The sequence below is a fragment of the Mauremys reevesii genome, unplaced genomic scaffold (genome assembly GCF_016161935.1).
Source record: "Mauremys reevesii isolate NIE-2019 unplaced genomic scaffold, ASM1616193v1 Contig11, whole genome shotgun sequence".
Lineage (NCBI taxonomy): Eukaryota > Metazoa > Chordata > Testudines > Geoemydidae > Mauremys > Mauremys reevesii.
This window is the reverse complement of record NW_024100727.1, coordinates 187,982-205,686: the sequence shown is the minus strand read 5'-3', so window position 1 is coordinate 205,686 and position 17,705 is coordinate 187,982.

The following is a 17,705-nucleotide window of genomic DNA, read 5'->3' as shown; positions in this document are numbered from 1 at the left end:
ATTGATCAATTTGTTCCCAAACCACCTCTACTGACACCTCAGTCTGGGACAGTTCCTCAGATTTGTCACCTAAAAACAATGGCTCGGGTGCAGGGATCACCTACCCACCCTCTGCAGTGAAGACTGATGCATATAATTCATTAAGCTTCTCTGTAACAGCCTTGACTCTTCAGCGGTTCCACTGATTGTTTGCCAGCCTTCCTGCTCTGCTTCTGATGTACTTTAAAGCATTTTCTCTGGTCTGTCTTCTCCCAGGGTGGGAGCAGGGTGAAGGGTTGGCTGTTGTGTGTGATGGAGGGGAGTTTGGGGACAAACAGCCCAGACACTCTCCCTTCTGCACCTTGGGCTGTATCTCCTGCTGCTACACTGGTATCATGTGCTCTCCGGACCTGGCATGGGGGCAGAGTGGGGAGCTCCTGGGCACTGGGATTGGTTTCCTCATTTTGGTCCTTGTGCCCCTGGGCTGGGTGAGTCCTGACTGTCTCTAGACTGTCCCCTGCCCCAGGATCCCCTGGCACATCATCAGTTCATGCTGTGCCCCCTCTGGGGTGTCTTCATTCAGTCTGGTCGGCAGGTTTGGCACAGGTACTCGAAGTGTCCAGCTCAGCACAGAATAGCTGCCCAGGCGCTGATCTCCTGTCATTTCATTTCATTTCTCCTGAGTGGTGCTGACCTGGGGGTGCTTCCCAGGGGCCCCACGACCCCCTTGGAGGGTTTGTCGACACAAGGAGAAGCAGGAGGTTCAAGTCTATTTCAAAAGGTGACACTAAATTGCTGCTGATTGTGACTGGCAGGTGGGGTAGCCAGAGAGCCTCTCTTAATAGCCAGAAACAGATAATTCAACACTTGCTGCAGGATGAACAGTGGCCAAGGAACCAATGGTCAAAGGGGCTTTGTGTACAGGGGATCCACCAAAGGAGGAGATTACCCAGACAGAGATGCTCCACACATGCATTCCATAATCTGTTGGTGAGCCCAGCACAGTCTCCTGCTGACATTGCTGACTCGTAGCAGTTCCTTGCACTGCTGGGAGGTGGCTGCATTTTCTGCATCTCTTCTTCCCTAGCTGGTTTGGGCCATGGGTTGTGTTAGCACCACAGCAGCCAAGGCAGCGGGTCTCTAGGGGACTTGGCATCTCTCTATGTATCAGTGACGGTCCCTTCCCACCGCTATGGTAACCACATCCCTGGGGGTCTCCTGTAGGAGGGGAGAGACGGTGGCCAGGGTTACTGTCACAGCAGCCCACGTTCTGCTCTGCCCCAGAGCCGTTCTGGTGGGTAGGAGGGAGGGAGCTGCTCCGGCTGGATTTATTCCCCTCGTATCAGCTGGGCTGGAGGTCCATGGAATCACACAGGTCAGAGCTGGAAAAGCCGCATTAGCTCCCAGCTAGTCCAGCCCCAGGGCTCATGGCAGGGTGGTCCCCTGCTTTGTCCTCACCCCCGTCCTCCAGTGGCTCAGTGGTGGGATTAGAAACATTCAGCTGGTGAAAAGTACCCCCTCCTGTCCCAGGGAGCAGGCCCCAGGGGAGGGAGCACAGGAGAAGTTCTTGGCTGGTCTCCCCTCCGGGGACAATGAACTCATCCAAACAACACACAGCGCGACAGCTCAGGATGTAACTCAGGCTTGTAAAGGGCTGACTCTGAGAAACAGCCCAGACGTTCACCTGTCCACTGCCGCTGGGCTGGGTTGTTCTTGTAACCTTTCTGCCCCTCTGAGTTGGCAGCAACAAGGGCCGGGTTCAGTATCCAGGGGTTCTGTTTCAATAACACAATGCAAAACCGGCTTGAGCCCCCACCCAGTGACCTGGGACAATTACATACCACCCTTCCCCCACCTCCCTGGCCACCTCTAGGAGGCCATACTTCCCCTCTCGCAAGCACAGAGTCTGAATGTAGCAAAATCCTTTTAATAAAGGAGGGAAACAATGCGGCATTATGTTGGGGAAACACCACAAACAGGATTATAACACAAATCATGAGCAAAAGACCCACCTCCAAGTAAGTTTGGCAGCGTCCTTTCCCCCTCAGCGTCTTAAGTCCAATCACCCCAAAGTCCAACAACCCAAAAGTCTCTGTCCCTGGTCAGTGCTGCCCCAGAGTTCAAAAGTTCATCTGCAGCATTTTACCCCCCCCAGCCTGGGTGGAATGGGGAGGGGGCACATGAGATGTTAAGGGGCACCTTACATGGGCCAAGACCAACTGCCCCCCCTCTCCATGGAGTTCTGCTGTAGTCTTCACCATGAATGGCTCCACTCCACCTCCAGCTGTCCCCACAAACTGCTCCACTATGCTAACCATCCAGCAAAATTGCTCTACTCTACCAGCCACTTAGCAATATATGTTTAAGCTCCCCCACTAGCTAACACAGCCCTCAGTGATCTTGACTCAATAATTTTAGCTTGCAGTAGGGGAGGCCCAGTGCTGGTGCACTACTAGTCTAAAGCAAATCCAGCTCAACAGCCTCAAGCTAGACTTCTAATGAAATTAGTAACTCTTTTTGTCCCCATCCCTCTCTCTCAATTCACTGGGTTTTGGAACCCATGTCCCTTGTCTAGCGAGTGCTACTTTAGTTGATGGTGGGACCCTCTATCATAAAACAGTCTCAGTCTCTCATTCACATAATCAGGGTAACAACACTTTATTCCTCCTGCCCCAATAACCGAGAAATTGGGGATCCCACAGCTGTCAAAGTGACCATTTTGGGGCTGCCGTGGGCTATGCTAGGCGGGGTGGGTGTGCCTATGCAAACAAGATCAGCCCCTGAAATTCTTTTCCACACTTGCTATAATTTACCACCAGATGTCAGGGTAGAGCTCATCCTGACTCTGCTTACATCCTCATTTATTCCCAGCCATGCCACATCCCTTCCATACCTAGGGCTAAATTCTCCCCTGGGGTAACTCCCTGGAGGCAATGGGGTTGTGTCAGTGGAGAATTTGCCCCTGACTGTTTGGCTTTGGTTTGGTTCCAGTGTGTTGCCGTCAGGGGCAGGAATGGGTGTCCTCTGGGTTGGGTGGTGCTGGCCCAGCTTCGGGTGCAGTGAAAAAAAAATGCGCAAGTAATGGGGGCATTTTCATGGAACTGCCTGGGCCCGAAGACAGGGAAATCCTGCCAGATGCCAGCGACAGCTCCGGGTCATATGGCAGGTCGGCCCAAATGAATCTTTTGGTAGAGATACACTAGCCATGACTCCGGGCCCTGCTGCGTGCGGTACGACCAACTCCTCTGGCTTTACTGCAATATTCACAATTTTATCACGACTCTAGTGGGTTGGGGGTGAGTAGTCTCTTGTTCTATCCAAGGCCGTTATCAAGTGTCTTGATGTTTTGGTCTTTTGGGCTCGAGATGAAAACTTTGTCTGGGTCTTGGGAACCTTGAGGTAAAAATATTAAGTTATATCTGTCTCAGGAAAACATGATGGCAGGGGCCACTCCTCAATTTTCCCTTATTCAAAATGGCTGCCATCTCCTATTACCGCCAGTGGGGCTGAAGCAGCAATGTGGTCACCATGACCCTATGGCAAGTGGCAGAAAGGGGTGGGACTGTGTGCGGGGCTGCAGATGGAAAAGGGTGAGGTGTGGTCTTCTCACTTGTTCTGGTGTAGAGCCCCAGAAAACCTGAATCCAGCTCTATGTCTAACTGAGCACAGTGTGTGTTTGGGCAGCCCCAGCTTAGGAGAAGAAGAGGGTCCTTCTAGGGGTGACAAGCTCCAGCAGCTCTAGGGGCTATTGAGGGCCCCCTACACCACAGTAAATGGTCAGCTCCTTGTACCCCCAGCCATAGGCTGCACCAGCACTTATCTTTCAGCCTCTGTAGGCTCTGCTTCCTCTGCAGGTTAGCAACAGACACGCTCCAGCCCCTGGGCAGCTAAGCATCCCTGGTGGTATCCAGCCCCAGAGCCACTGGACACTCACAGAATTGCAGACCCGCGGTTCCCAAAGGCGCAGTACAGCACTGCTTACTAGTTACCCTGGGAACACGGCTCCACGTAGCACTCGGCGCTGAGATTCATACATAGAGAAGGCGACTGTATGTGTATTTAACAAGGTTCAGAGTCTGATGGCAGCCGGCAGCAGCACTGGAAACAATGGGTTACAGATCAAATAAAGCAACAGCCCACAGCCTAAAGCCTCAGCTTAACTCATGGGACATTATGATGTCATTAGCGCAGACGCTCACCCCAAATCCTCCCCGTGTGTTCCAGCCTGGCGGGGCTGTGAGCCTCTGTTCTTGGAGCAAGGCCACCGTCAGCTCCTAGGTGAAAGATCCTGTGTCTCTCCCTGAGTTCTCCTGCTAGATCTGACTAATTCCTTGATCTTAGTCCTAAACCAGACCCCCTCCTGCTGCACGTTCCTTCCTTTGTGTGATCTCTGATCTACTTTGCAATCTTGGTTAGCTGGTGATTCCATGCACACTTTGACTTCCATGGTCAGACACCATGGGGGGGAGGGATAGCTCAGTGGTTTGAGCATTGGCCTGCTAAACCCAGGGTTGTGAGTTCAATCCTTGAGGAGGCCACTTAGGGATCTGGGGCAAAAATTGGTCCTGCTAGTGAAGGCAGGGGGCTGGACTAGATGACCTTTCAAGGTCCCTTCCAGTTCTAGGAGATTGGTATATCTCCAATTATTACCTTTAGACACACACTACACAGCAATCAGCCAGGCATTGTCTCCTGTCCCTCATCTGAACAGAACCTGTCACTCTGGTGACCTGTCTTACAGACCTTGTACATTCTCAGTGTGTATATACACACACACACTCTCCTTACATATTGTCTGTACATACATCTTGCGATGATTATGAGGACCAGCATGACACAGGCTTGCAGTAGGGAACTTGCACAGCACTCTTTGCCAAACGAGTTTGTAGCTACCAGATCCAGGGGAGGCCTGTAACCCCTGTGCACCCCTCTGCCAGTTGGCACCAAGAGGTCCCTCACAGCCCCCATCCTACGTGTTGTTAATTGTCTGTATTGCGGGAGCACCAAGGGACCCCAATCTGGTCTGGGATCAGGGCCCCATTGTGCCAGGCGCTGTACAAACAGAGCAGGAAGAGGGGCCTGCTCAGAAGGCCTTGCACTCTAAGAGGAGACAGCAGGTGGGTATGGACAGGCAGGGGACCCAAGGAGCTACTGCGACCATTATAAGCAGCATAAGCAGCAGTCGCACCCACCAGCTGCCCAATCAGGCACCTCAGCCAGCCTTTGGAAATGACTAATGGCTGAACCATCCCCAGAGGAGTTGGCTGCTGGGCGATTTATCCATTCAGCGCTTTCTGCCCCAGAGGAAGGTCTCCCTGGCTTCCTTTCCCCCCTCCTTCCACTGTAACCCTGCTCCACACGGTACAAACCCCGTTCTCACCAACAGCCTCCTCACTCTCCACTGAGTCCTCCCAGCCAGTACCAGATAGTGACTAGAACAAGGGAGCCAGTCTCCTAATCTCCTAATGATGGTGGGACAAACCCGTGCAAAGCACAGTGGGGGATACTTTGGGGCTGTGCATACGTGTCTGACCCACCAGGGCTCCAAAATGTTAGTTTTGCCTTTGTAGGAAACCTGCCTTCAGGGCTCTTGCTAATGCTCTGCTCCTGCAATCCCAGAACATAACAACCAGTCACCTAACAGCTGATCTCAGTTCCCAACATCCGCTGGGAACTGTGGGGCAGGGGGCTGCTCTTAGCTGTGGGTCATTAGCTCAAGGCAGCTAACACACCTGTAATGCTACTCCAGACTCTCCATGGAAAGTCAATAGGAGTTAGGTACCTAACAGCAATGGAGCCTGGAATTCTGCCCCAGATTGCCCAGGCAGCCTGCTCACAGCTCTGCCCCCATCCACCTGAGCCTTCCTGGCCCCTGCCTGGCTCTGCCGGGGCGCCAGGATTTCCCCAGAGTTCCCCTCTGCAGTGTATTGAAGGGAGGCTACTGAAGCTTTGGGGCCTCAGACTGGGGTTATTTATAACGGGGTTTTGCTCGTGCTGTCCTACCCCCGTCTCACCCCCATCACTCGCTCATTCACTCCCCTGCCCGCGCCGATGACACCTGCTCCTAGTGTTGCAGGACCAGCCTGGTTCGGAGGATCTGGACAGTGAGCTGACGAGGGCAGAACCGGCACCTGTGTGCGCTGCACCCCTGCCTGTGCTGTCACCGTGGGGGTGTTGCTGGCGCAGCCTCTCCTGGTGCAGGTCCATCCTGTGGGGCTAATACTCACACGGCAGCTCTGAGTCTCCGTGTCCCGTCACTGCCCCAGTGTGGAGGCTGCAGCAGGCGCCGGGCTCACACTGTGCCCTCACGCAGGGATGTGACTCACCAGCATGGTGCCCTAGCGCTGGATGCCGGGTGGTGACGTATGGAGCCACATGGTCCTATCACAACATGGACTCAAACCTCCTGGGATCCTGCTTGTGTAACCCTTCTGCCACGTGGAACCAGCAGCAACCTGGGCCAGGTTCCTTTCCATCAATACAACACAGAACCGGCTCAAGCCCCCACCCAGTAACCTGGGAAAATTACATCCCATCCCTAGGTGCCTCTGAGAGGCAACACTGCCCCACTCACAGGCAGAGTCTGAGTGTAGAAAGAAACTTTTAATAAAAGGGGAAAGTAACAGCGTTAATTTGGGAAAACACTGCAACCAGGGTTCATGAACCATGAGTACAGACCCACCCGCAAGTAGGTTGGGCAGCGTCCTTTCCCCTCAGGTGTTTAAGTCCAGCAACACAAAAGTCCCTTTCACATGCCCGACCCTTCTCTGCACCCACTCACAGCTGTTGCCCTTGGTCAGTGCAGACCCAGAGTTCAGAGGGGCATCTGCAGAGTTCACCTCCCTCCTGGGTGGGGTAAAGAGGCACCTAATTCACTCCGCTGCTTGGGCACTTGCTCACCACCCCCTCTGCTGGCCGCCTGCTCGCTGCTGCCACCAGCCACCTGCTCACCGCTCTCACCACCCATCTCCACTGCAGCCCTGCTGGCAGCTCACCGCACCTCTCCCCCACCACCCTCATGGTCTCCGCCTGTGCCCCCACCTCACCAGCTGACTGTTACTGGCCCTCTGCTGCTACCTGCCTCAACCTCTGCACGTCAGTCTCTTGGTAATGTTCAACTCTTTGCAGACTGGGAAAAAACACAGGCCCATCTCAAGTGAATGCAGCTCTCAGTGATTTCTAGCTCTGGGTAAGCAGTACAGAACCACAGTCCTACCACATCTGGTTTCGGTGCTGATTGAGCAACTAAAATAACATAGTCTCCTTATGAAAACTACTTAGCTCTCTTTTTTGACCTGTGGGGGAAAACCAAGTGAACCGTTTGCAGAAGATCTCTCAGGGAATGGAGGGAGCAGCAGGGGCAGAAAAATGAAGAAAAAAAAAAAGAGTGAGAAGACCTACCAACTGAAATATTTCTTCCACAGGTTACAAGACTCTGATATTTGAGCCCCTGGCACAATGAGGTTCTTGCAACTGAGGGTGGCACCTCATTTGGCCCAGGTTAAGCACGATCTTGAGTTTCTGTATTCCCACAATAATTACAACATTGGTAACCATAGTTCACTACCCCGACATTCAGTACTGAGGCCTGGTCTACACTACGCGTTTAAACCGGTTTTAGGAGTGTAAAACCGATTTAACGCCGCACCCGTCCACACTAAGAGGCCCTTTATATCAAAATAAAGGGCTCTTTAAATTGATTTCTGTACTCCACCCCGACGAGAGGAGTAGCGCTAAAATCGGAATTGTCATATCGGATTAGGGTTAGTGTGGCCGCAAATCAACGGAATTGGCCTCTGGGAGCTATCCCACAGTGCACCACTGATCGCTCTGGACAGCAATCTGAACTCGGATGCAGTGGCCAGGGAGACAGGAAAAGCCCCGTGAATTTTTGAATATTTCCTGTTTGCCCAGCGTGGAGCTCCGATCAGCACGTGTGGCGATGCAGTCCCAAATCAAAATACAAAAAGAGCTCCAGCATGGACCGTATGGATGTGATCGCTGTAAGGGCAGGCAAATCTGTTCTATCAGCGCTCCGTTACAGAACACGAAATGTAAAATCATTTCTTAAAAATCTCCAGACAGGGACTCAGCGCACTGCTGCATGACAAGTGTAATGGAAAGCCAAAGAATCAAATGGACGCTCATGGAGGGAGGGAGCGGGGACTGACTGAAACTATCCCACAGTTCCTGCAGTCTCCGAAAAGCATTTGCATTCTTGGCTGAGCTCCAAATGCCTCTAGGGTCAAACAAACAGTGTCCACAGTGGTTCAGGGCATAGCTCGGCAATGTAACCCCTACCCCCACCCCCGGAAGTAAAAGGGAAAAAAATCCTCTCTTGACTCTTTAACATGTCACCCTACCTTTACTGAATGCTGCAGATAGACGCAATGCTGCAGCAGTCACACCAACATCCTTGCTCCCTGCCTTGCTATGGGAGGCTGATGGTGCAATATGACTGATATCCACAGTCATCATCAGCCTTTTAGTGCAGTGCAAATGGACTGGTAACTGGTCTCATCAGCTCATTACTGTTCCTGGCTGGGCACCTGTGTAAAAAACTCCTTATTTTTTCTGGTAGATGGTGCAGTATGGCTGGTAACCATCATCATAGTAACAGGGGGCTGAGCTCCATCAGCCCCCGCCCTTCATGTGTAAAGAAAAGATTCAATTGTCCTTGGACTAGCAGAGGGATGCTGGGCTCCTCTTCTCCTCATTGCTTAATGTCCTGTCTGGACTATCATAGCAGTTAGAGGCTGCCTTCCACTCATTTCTCACTAACAAGTCACTGTGTCTTATTCCTGCATTCTTTATTACTTCATCACACAAGTGGGGGGACACTGCTACAGTAGCCCAGGAAGGCTGGGGGAAGAATGGAATCAACAGGTGGGGTTGTTGCAGAAGCACCCCCTGTGACTAGCATACAGCTCATCATTTCTGCAGGACCTGATACAGAGCAGCTGTGCTCTCTGGTTTTATGATCCAGTAGTTCTCTAGTACACTTGCCCATATTGTAGGCAGGACTGATTCTGTTTTTTGATACTATAAAGGAGGAATTGACTCAGGGAGTCATTCCCAGTTTTGGCTTTTGCGCCCCTGGCTAAGAGCAGCCAGGGGCACTTATTACAGCAATAGATGGTGCAGTACAAAAGGACTGATGACCATTGTAACCCCTCTGCCAGGCTGAAACAATAGCAGCAAGGGCCAGGTTCAATACCTAGGGGTCCCTTCCCCACAACGTAATGCAGACCAGCTCGAGCCCCCACCCAGTGACCTGGGAAAATCTTACACACACCCCTGGGTGCCTCAAGGAGGCAATACTTCCCCTCTCGCAAGCACAGACTCTTGGTGTAGCAGAAAAGGTTTAATTACATAAGATTAACAACAACAAGCATGAAATTTGGAAAATACCTCAACTGGAGTTCATAGGTCAAACCGTGAGCAAAGACCCACCCCAGCAACTTGGGCCGTGTCCTTCTCTCTGGGCCCTTGAGTCCAGCAACCCCCCTAAATCACCCACAGTCCCAAAAGTCCCACAATTCAAAAGTCTCTGTCCCGGGTCAGGCAGCCCAGAGTTCAAGAGTCTCTTTGCAGAGGTCCCCCTCCCCAGCCTGGGTAGAAAGGGGCACCTTACGTGGTTCGGGGCCAACTGCCCTGCCTCTTCGTGGGGTTCTGCTTCCACTAGTCGTCCCCGCAAACAGCTCAGCTCCGCTTACTCTGTGGGCTGCTCCACTCTGCCAGCTGCTCTGGTCCACCAGCTGTCCTGTGATCCGCTCCAGCCGTCCTCACGAGCTGCTCAGCTCCACTCACCCAGTGGCTGCACAAACTGCTCCACTCTGCTCTGCCAGTATTGCTTCAGGCTCCCCCACTCATCAGCACAGTGCTCTCAGCTCAGCAAGTCCAGCTCTTCAGTGATTTCAGCTCCACTCATTAGCACAGTGCTCTCAGCTCAGCAAGTCCAGCTCTTCAGCGAATTCAGCTCAGTAACCTGCATCTAGATTCTTAAGGGAATCAAAAGTTAACTCTGACATTCCACAGTGAAGAGAAACTCAGGTGGAACTGGTGCTTCTGACTCACACAAAGAGCCTGCACCACCAAGTACAAATACTTGTCCCCAGCCTCTTTTTTTTCAATGGGTTTTGGAACCCATGTGCCCCATCTAGCAAGCGCTATCCAGCTGACAATGAAACCCCCCATCACAAGACAATTTTGTAGTTCCCCATTTACCCAATCAGGGTGACAACATTTCATTCCTCCTGCCCCAATAACAACGAAATTGGGGCTCCCACAGCTGTGAAAATAACCATCCCATGCTGCTTTGCAGTATGCTAAGTGGGGTGGGAGTGCCCATGCAAATAACCAAAATACCAATGCAACACTTTCCGCACTCCCCATAATTTACCACCAGATGTCAGGGTGGGGCTCATTCTGACTCTGCTTACATCCTCCCCCCAGCCGAGAATTTGTCGTCCCGATAAATCACATTCCCTACTGTACCAACTTATTGGCCCCCGTCAAACGGCCTCAGATAGCCCACTTTAGCTTCCACAAGCCTGTGTGCTAAATGTATTGGCTCCTCACTAGTCACCCCAGGTGCATCATAAGTTAACCGGTCTTATTACCCTGTCTCGCCTATTGAGAATCTCTGTTGCTGTGGCAGGGGGGACATCTTCTTGAGTAACGGATGGGGAAGTTTCCTGTGAGTCCCCCTCAGATACTGCCATAGGCCCCTGCATTTCCAGTTCTAACAGTGGAGGGTTGATGGTGCTCAGGACATCCTCCACCTGTATGTCTTCGCTGTCCAATAACCCGGGCGTGACATCACATGGGGGTCCCACCAGTGGCTCAGGGGTATCAGGAATAGGCCTAAATACTTCTGCCATGGGGTTTAGGGTGGAAGAGGAGGTGCTCTCATTTGATTCAGCTGATCGAGACTGAAATCTTGTCTTCATCCCAGGATACACCATGGTTGTGTCTTCCCCCTCAGACTCACTCTCAGATGTGCTGAGTAGGGGTAGGTTAGCTGCAGGGGGCCGCCTGTCCATGTTGGAAGGTGGCTTTGGTACAGCACCTTCATTCTGCCCACTTGCTCTGTTGTGGCCCATCTCATAAGGGCTGCCCACCAATTCCCCCACAGGGAGCAAAAGGTTTCTATGCACAGTCTTTGCCTGCCCTGGAACCTCTTCAGGCTTGATCTTGTAGACCGGCAGGTCTCCTAGCTTTTCCATCACCAAGTAAGGTATTGCCCTCCATCTGTCAGCTATCTTGTGTTTGCCAGCAATACCCAAATTTCGCAGCAAGACTCTGTCCCCTGGCTGGAGCTCTTGCAGACGTACCCTAGCATCATATCGATGTTTGTTGCGGTCTGCGTTCTTCCGAGCTGCAGATGCCGCCAAGCGATAAGCATCCCGCAGCTTTTCTCGTAGTCGGGATACATATTGCTGATGAGTTTCATAGCCATCTCCATCCTCGGATACACCAAAGCACAGGTCTATGGGTAATCTTGGTTCTCGCCCAAACATCAAAAGATACGGGGTGAATCCAGTAGCGTCGTTCTTTGTGGCGTTGTAGGCGTGCACCAGAAATGCAACATGTTGGCTCCAGGTTGCTTTCTGTTCTGGCTGCAAAGTCCCCAACATATCTAATAGGGTTCGGTTGAACCTCTCTGGCTGAGGATCACCTTGCGGGTGATAAGGCGTTGTCCTCGACTTTTTAATTCCTGCTATCCTTAGCACCTCCTTTAGAAGGTGACTTTCAAAGTCTCACCCCTGATCTGAGTGTATCCGGGCTGGGAATCCATAAACTGAGAAATATTTTTCCCACAGTACTCAAGCGACAGTAGTGGCCTTCTGATCACGTGTGGGATATGCCTGCGCATATCGCGTATAATGGTCGGTCACGACTAGAATGTTCCCAATATTCCTCTTGTCTACTTCTAAGGACAAGAAATCAATGCAAACCAGCTCCAGAGGTTTGTTGCTGGTGATGTTTTTCAGATATGCAGCCCTTGTGGGCAGAGTTTTCCTTTGAACACATCAAGAGCAGGTTTCACATTTTCTGCGAACATCTTCAGCCATCCGGGGCCAATAGAACCTACTGCGAATAAGTTCCAGGGTCCTCTCCATTCCTAAATGTCCAAAGTCATCATGCAGGGCCCTCATAGCCAGGGCTCTGTACTCTTTCGGCAGCACTAGTTGGGTCCGTTGTTTTTGTAAAGGATCTGTGGTCACACGGTGTAGCACTCCCTGAATCAGTTTTAGTTTGGTCCATTCTCTCAATAGCAGCTTACCTTCTGGGTTGGGCGGGACAACCGCAGCTGGGCTTCGCCCCTCCCTTTTGGCAAGCAGTGTATCACGGATGTCAGTATCTTGCAGCTGGGCTTCCTGCCAGTCAGCCGCATTGAGCACGGGCAAGGGAGATTGGTCCAATGCAATGTAGTTCACTGAAGCAGAAGGCACGCATTCAGGGGGAAGGCCCAAAGCTTCAGCAACACATCCATGAAGGCTCTCATGGGCCTCTGGCTCTCTGCGACTCACGCTGCAAATAGCTCTCACTCCATCTGTGGGTATCACAGCAACTTCAGGTGTCTGCGGACGTCTGGACAATGCATCTGCATCTACATTGCTTCTCCCGGATCGGTATTGAATGCTGAACTCATAGCTAGCCAAGGCGGCCACCCATCTCTGCCCTGTAGCATCCAACTTAGCACTTGTTAGCACATAAGTCAGGGGGTTGTTGTCTGTCCACACCTGGAACTGAGCACCATACAAGTAGTCTCGAAATTTCTCAGTGATGGCCCATTTCAAAGCCAAGAACTCCAGCTTGTGGATGGGATATTGAGTTTCACTGTCAGACAGTCCTTGGCTGGCAAAGGCTACAGGTTTGTGGTGGCCTTCCTCTTCCTGATACAGTACTGCTCCCAGACCCTCCAAACTGGCATCAGTATGCAGGATAAATGGTTTGCTTGGATCAGCAAAGACTAGGATGGGAGCATGAGTTAGGCGAATAATGATTTCCCGAAAAGCCCTCTCACATCTTTCATCCCACCGTGGCCCAAATGGTTCGAAGGGGCCATAGTGTCTCTGCACAGGAGGCTTTGGAGGCCTCCTCTTATTCCGGGTCTTAGATTTGTACTTGTTGCACTGGTATCCCCTGGTAAGATCATTCAGAGGTTTTACAATTGTGGCATAGTTCTTCACAAATCTGCGGTAGTAGCCACTAAATCCAAGAAAGGTCTTGAGTTCCCTGTAGTTAGTGGGACGTGGCCAGGTAGTGAGTGCTTTTATTTTATCGGGATCAGTACTCACGCCCTCTTGGGACACGATGTGACCGACATACTTTACTGAGGTTTGGCAGAACTGGCATTTGTCAATTGAAAGCTTCAAACCATATGCCTCCAACCTATCGAGCACTTTAAGAAGTCTTTCTTCATGTTCCTCCAAGGTTCTTCCAAACACAATCAGGTCGTCCAAGTAAACTAACACTTGCAGTAAATTCATGTCTCCCACAACTTTCTCCATAAGTCGTTGAAATGTGGCAGGGGCCCCGGAAATCCCTTGGGGCATGCGTTCAAACTGGTAGAACCCTAACGGGCAGATGAAGGCTGTCTTCTCCTTATCCTCTTCTCCCAGAGGGATCTGGTAGTATCCACTCCGAAGATCCAATACAGAGAACCACTGGCTACCTAGCAAACAGTCCAAGGCATCTTGTACTCGAGGCATGGTGTATTGATCAACTGTAGTGCGCCTGTTTAGGGTACGATAGTCAATACACATCCGGATTTTTCCACTCTTTTTACGAACGACCACAATGGGTGAAGCATAGGGGCTTCAGGACTCTGTAATGATACCAGCTGTGATCAGCTCTTGAAGATGATGGCGCACGTCTTCCATCTCAGAGAGGGCAATCCTCCTAGACCTCTCCCTGAAGGGTCGGGGATCTTGTAGCCTGATGTGGTGTTCCACTCCTTTGGCACATCCCACATCCCACTCATGTAGTGAGAACACCTTGGATCTCTCACAAAGCTTTTTCCTCAGGCGATCTTTCCACTCCTCGGACAGTGGTGAGTCCCCGAAGTCAAACTTTGCAGGATCTATCATTGGAACTTCAGCTTCACACTGCGGTCTCACAATGCTTTCAGGCTCAAAGATGTCTGCAATCTTCTGCCCTGGTTTTACAAACACATCACGGCGTGTTTCATTAGCAACCAGGATAGTCACCTCCTCCTGGGCTTCAGCAGGTAGGGTTATGACTCCACTGAGAACCAGCACTCCTCTGGGAGCCCTCCTCGGTTGGCTGCTCTGCCACAGCTAATGTTCCCTTACTACCTTTTAGGCAGGTACTCCTGACAATCACCTCCTTTTCTGACATTGCAGGCACCACCAAAGGGACCGGGCCCGATACCTCAGTGCTCCTACTGGCAAATCAGGCATCACTTTTCTTGTGTCCTCAATTTTCCTGTAGGCCATGCACAGTGTGTGTGTATCACCAAGGTGTTCAGATATTGGTCTCCTGCTTGCTGTCTGCAGTAATCAGCAAGTATCCTAAAGAGGCTGGAGTTGGTCCCTATTAGCACGGACACATCAGAGGCTCCTTTGGGGTCAGGGCATATTAAAGCAGCAGTGTCCACCTCCTGTCTTACCCCAGCAATCTCTTCTGGGAATTCCAGGTGTACTATGACATAGCCCTGATAGGGGTATTCATCCATGCTAAGGCCACACAGGCCAAGTCCTGTCAGGGGCTGTATAGGCAGATGCCCAAGCATCTGCTGGTAGAAAGACTGGAATATGATGGTCACTTGGGATCCTGTGTCAAGTACTGCTCTACATTCTGTTCCTTCAACCTTTACAGTGACCTCCGCTCGGGGTCCTATCAATCCTGGGGGGATTCGGGCCGCATGGTTCCTTCCAGGGGAGCCTCCACATCCTGCAGGCCTAGGCAGCTCCCTTCCCAGGCCCTGGGGCCGTTTCCGACTTTCCCAGGAGGTCCTCAGCTTTTGATATACCAGCATGGGATTCTCTGCATTCTGACACCTTGCAGCAATGTGCCCACCCTGGCCACACCGGTAGCAGAAGAAGGATTGTCCTTTCCCTTGCTGACGGGGTGGTGCAGAGGTTCTAAACGTAGTCCTCTGGACCATGGTACCAGAGGGTTCCTTGCACCTCGAAGTCTTTGCTGAATCAAAGGTATTCTCTAGGTCAGTCACTTTCTGTGTCAGGGCCTGCACTTGCTGGATAAGTTCCTCTTGAGGATTCACCATTAGTGCCTTGGGCGTCCGCATGGATGTTGTGCCAGTTGCCTGGTGTTGCTGCACCTCCCAAACCTCACCAGCTGCCTGCCTCTCTTCTTCCTCTCAGACCTCTTTTATCAGGCGAGAGTAACTTGGTGGATTATCTTGCCGTTCCCTTAATCGAAGGTGGAGAAGGATTGGGTTCTGATACTGAATTCCTCTCACAACCTGAGCCAATCTAGTCCGGTCCATTTGCTCAACTGCTACTGCTCCCCGCATGAAGGCTCTCTGTAATAACTTCTCCAACCTCTGGATATAGGCAGAACCCTTCTCTCCCCTTTGTTGTCTTGCATTCAGGAACTTGCAATAAGCATCCTCTGGACCCTCAGTTCTCCCAAAGGCGTGATCCAGGGCCTCTAGGCAGTCCTTCACCTTGACCCCTGGGTTACCGAGCTTTAGGGTGCGAATCACATCTAGGGCTGGCCCCCTGAGACACTCTACTAGTCGCCTTCTCTTTTCAGCATCAGGCATCGCCCACTCCTGCAGCATCTCAGTGGTGTGCTCCAGCCAGGGTTCAAATGCTTCCTCCCCGGGTATTGGGGTGGGACCCCCAGAAAACAACCTCAGCTTACGATAGGGGCTTGACTCAGGGTGGGGTGGCATAACTTTCTCTAATGCTCGCCCCAAAGCCTTCACCCACTCATCAGGTGAAGGAGCAGGCTCCTGTTGTGGGGCTTCCGGCTTAAGGCCCAACAGACCCGCCATATCAGCCAAAGTTTTTCCCTCTTTCCCCCAAAAGGCCGACATTTTCTTTAAAAACTCTACATCAGGGGTAGGGGCTGGTGAGGGCTGGCTCCCAGTGGTTATTACCTTCCACTCACCATCTTCCACTGCTATCGAGCCTGGAACCTGTAGAGGGTCCACAGCCGAGGGCAGCTCACACAGTACAGCAAAAGCCCCCTCCTCCCTCACAAACATGCGCCCACGCATTTTGCACTTACGCAGGTACTCAGTGGATGACCTTAAGGTAGGTTCAATTGAGCCCTCATCAACTGCCTCCAGCACCCCCGTTACCAGAAGACAGTTCCTGGGGTCAATATTCATCCCCTTGCACCAGTCCTCTAACAAGAGTAGGGCCATTATACAAACTCTAATCTGTTCCCAATACAACAGGTCAAAACAACAAGGTAATTTGCAGTTTTCCCAATTCAATGGATCACTCAAGATGTGCTTGCGAGGGGTACTGACCCAGGATCCCGGACGAGCCCCCAAAAATGTAACCCTCTGCCAGGCTGAAACAATAGCAGCAAGGGCCAGGTTCAATACCTAGGGTCCCTTCCCACAACGTAATGCAGACCAGCTCGAGCCCCACCCAGTGACCTGGGAAAATCTTACACACACCCCTGGGTGCCTCAAGGAGGCAATACTTCCCCTCTCGCAAGCACAGACTCTTGGTGTAGCAGAAAAGGTTTAATTACATAAGATTAACAACAACAAGCATGAAATTTGGAAAATACCTCAACTGGAGTTCATAGGTCAAACCGTGAGCAAAGACCCACCCCAGCAACTTGGGCCGTGTCCTTCTCTCTGGGCCCTTGAGTCCAGCAACCCCCCTAAATCACCCACAGTCCCAAAAGTCCCACAATTCAAAAGTCTCTGTCCCGGGTCAGGCAGCCCAGAGTTCAAGAGTCTCTTTGCAGAGGTCCCCCTCCCCAGCCTAGGTAGAAAGGGGCACCTTACGTGGTTCGGGGCCAACTGCCCTGCCTCTTCGTGGGGTTCTGCTTCCACTAGTCGTCCCCACAAACAGCTCAGCTCTGCTTACTCTGTGGGCTGCTCCACTCTGCCAGCTGCTCTGGTCCACCAGCTGTCCTGTGATCCGCTCCAGCCGTCCTCACGAGCTGCTCAGCTCCACTCACCCAGTGGCTGCACAAACTGCTCCACTCTGCTCTGCCAGTATTGCTTCAGGCTCCCCCACTCATCAGCACAGTGCTCTCAGCTCAGCAAGTCCAGCTCTTCAGTGATTTCAGCTCCACTCATTAGCACAGTGCTCTCAGCTCAGCAAGTCCAGCTCTTCAGTGATTTCAGCTCATAGTAGGGGAGCCCCAGTACCAGCGAATTCAGCTCAGTAACCTGCATCTAGATTCTTAAGGGAATCAAAAGTTAATTCTGACATTCCACAGTGAAGAGAAGCTTAGGTAGAACTGGTGCTTCTGACTCACACAAAGAGCCTGCACCACCAAGTACAGATACTTGTCCCCAGCCTCTTTTTTTTCAATAGGTTTTGGAACCCATGTGCCCCATCTAGCAAGCGCTATCCAGCTGACAATGAAACCCCCCATCACAAGACAATTTTGTAGTTCCCCATTTACCCAATCAGGGTGACAACATTTCATTCCTCCTGCCCCAATAACAACAAAATTGGGGCTCCCACAGCTGTGAAAATAACCATCCCATGCTGCTTTGCAGTATGCTAAGTGGGGTGGGAGTGCCCATGCAA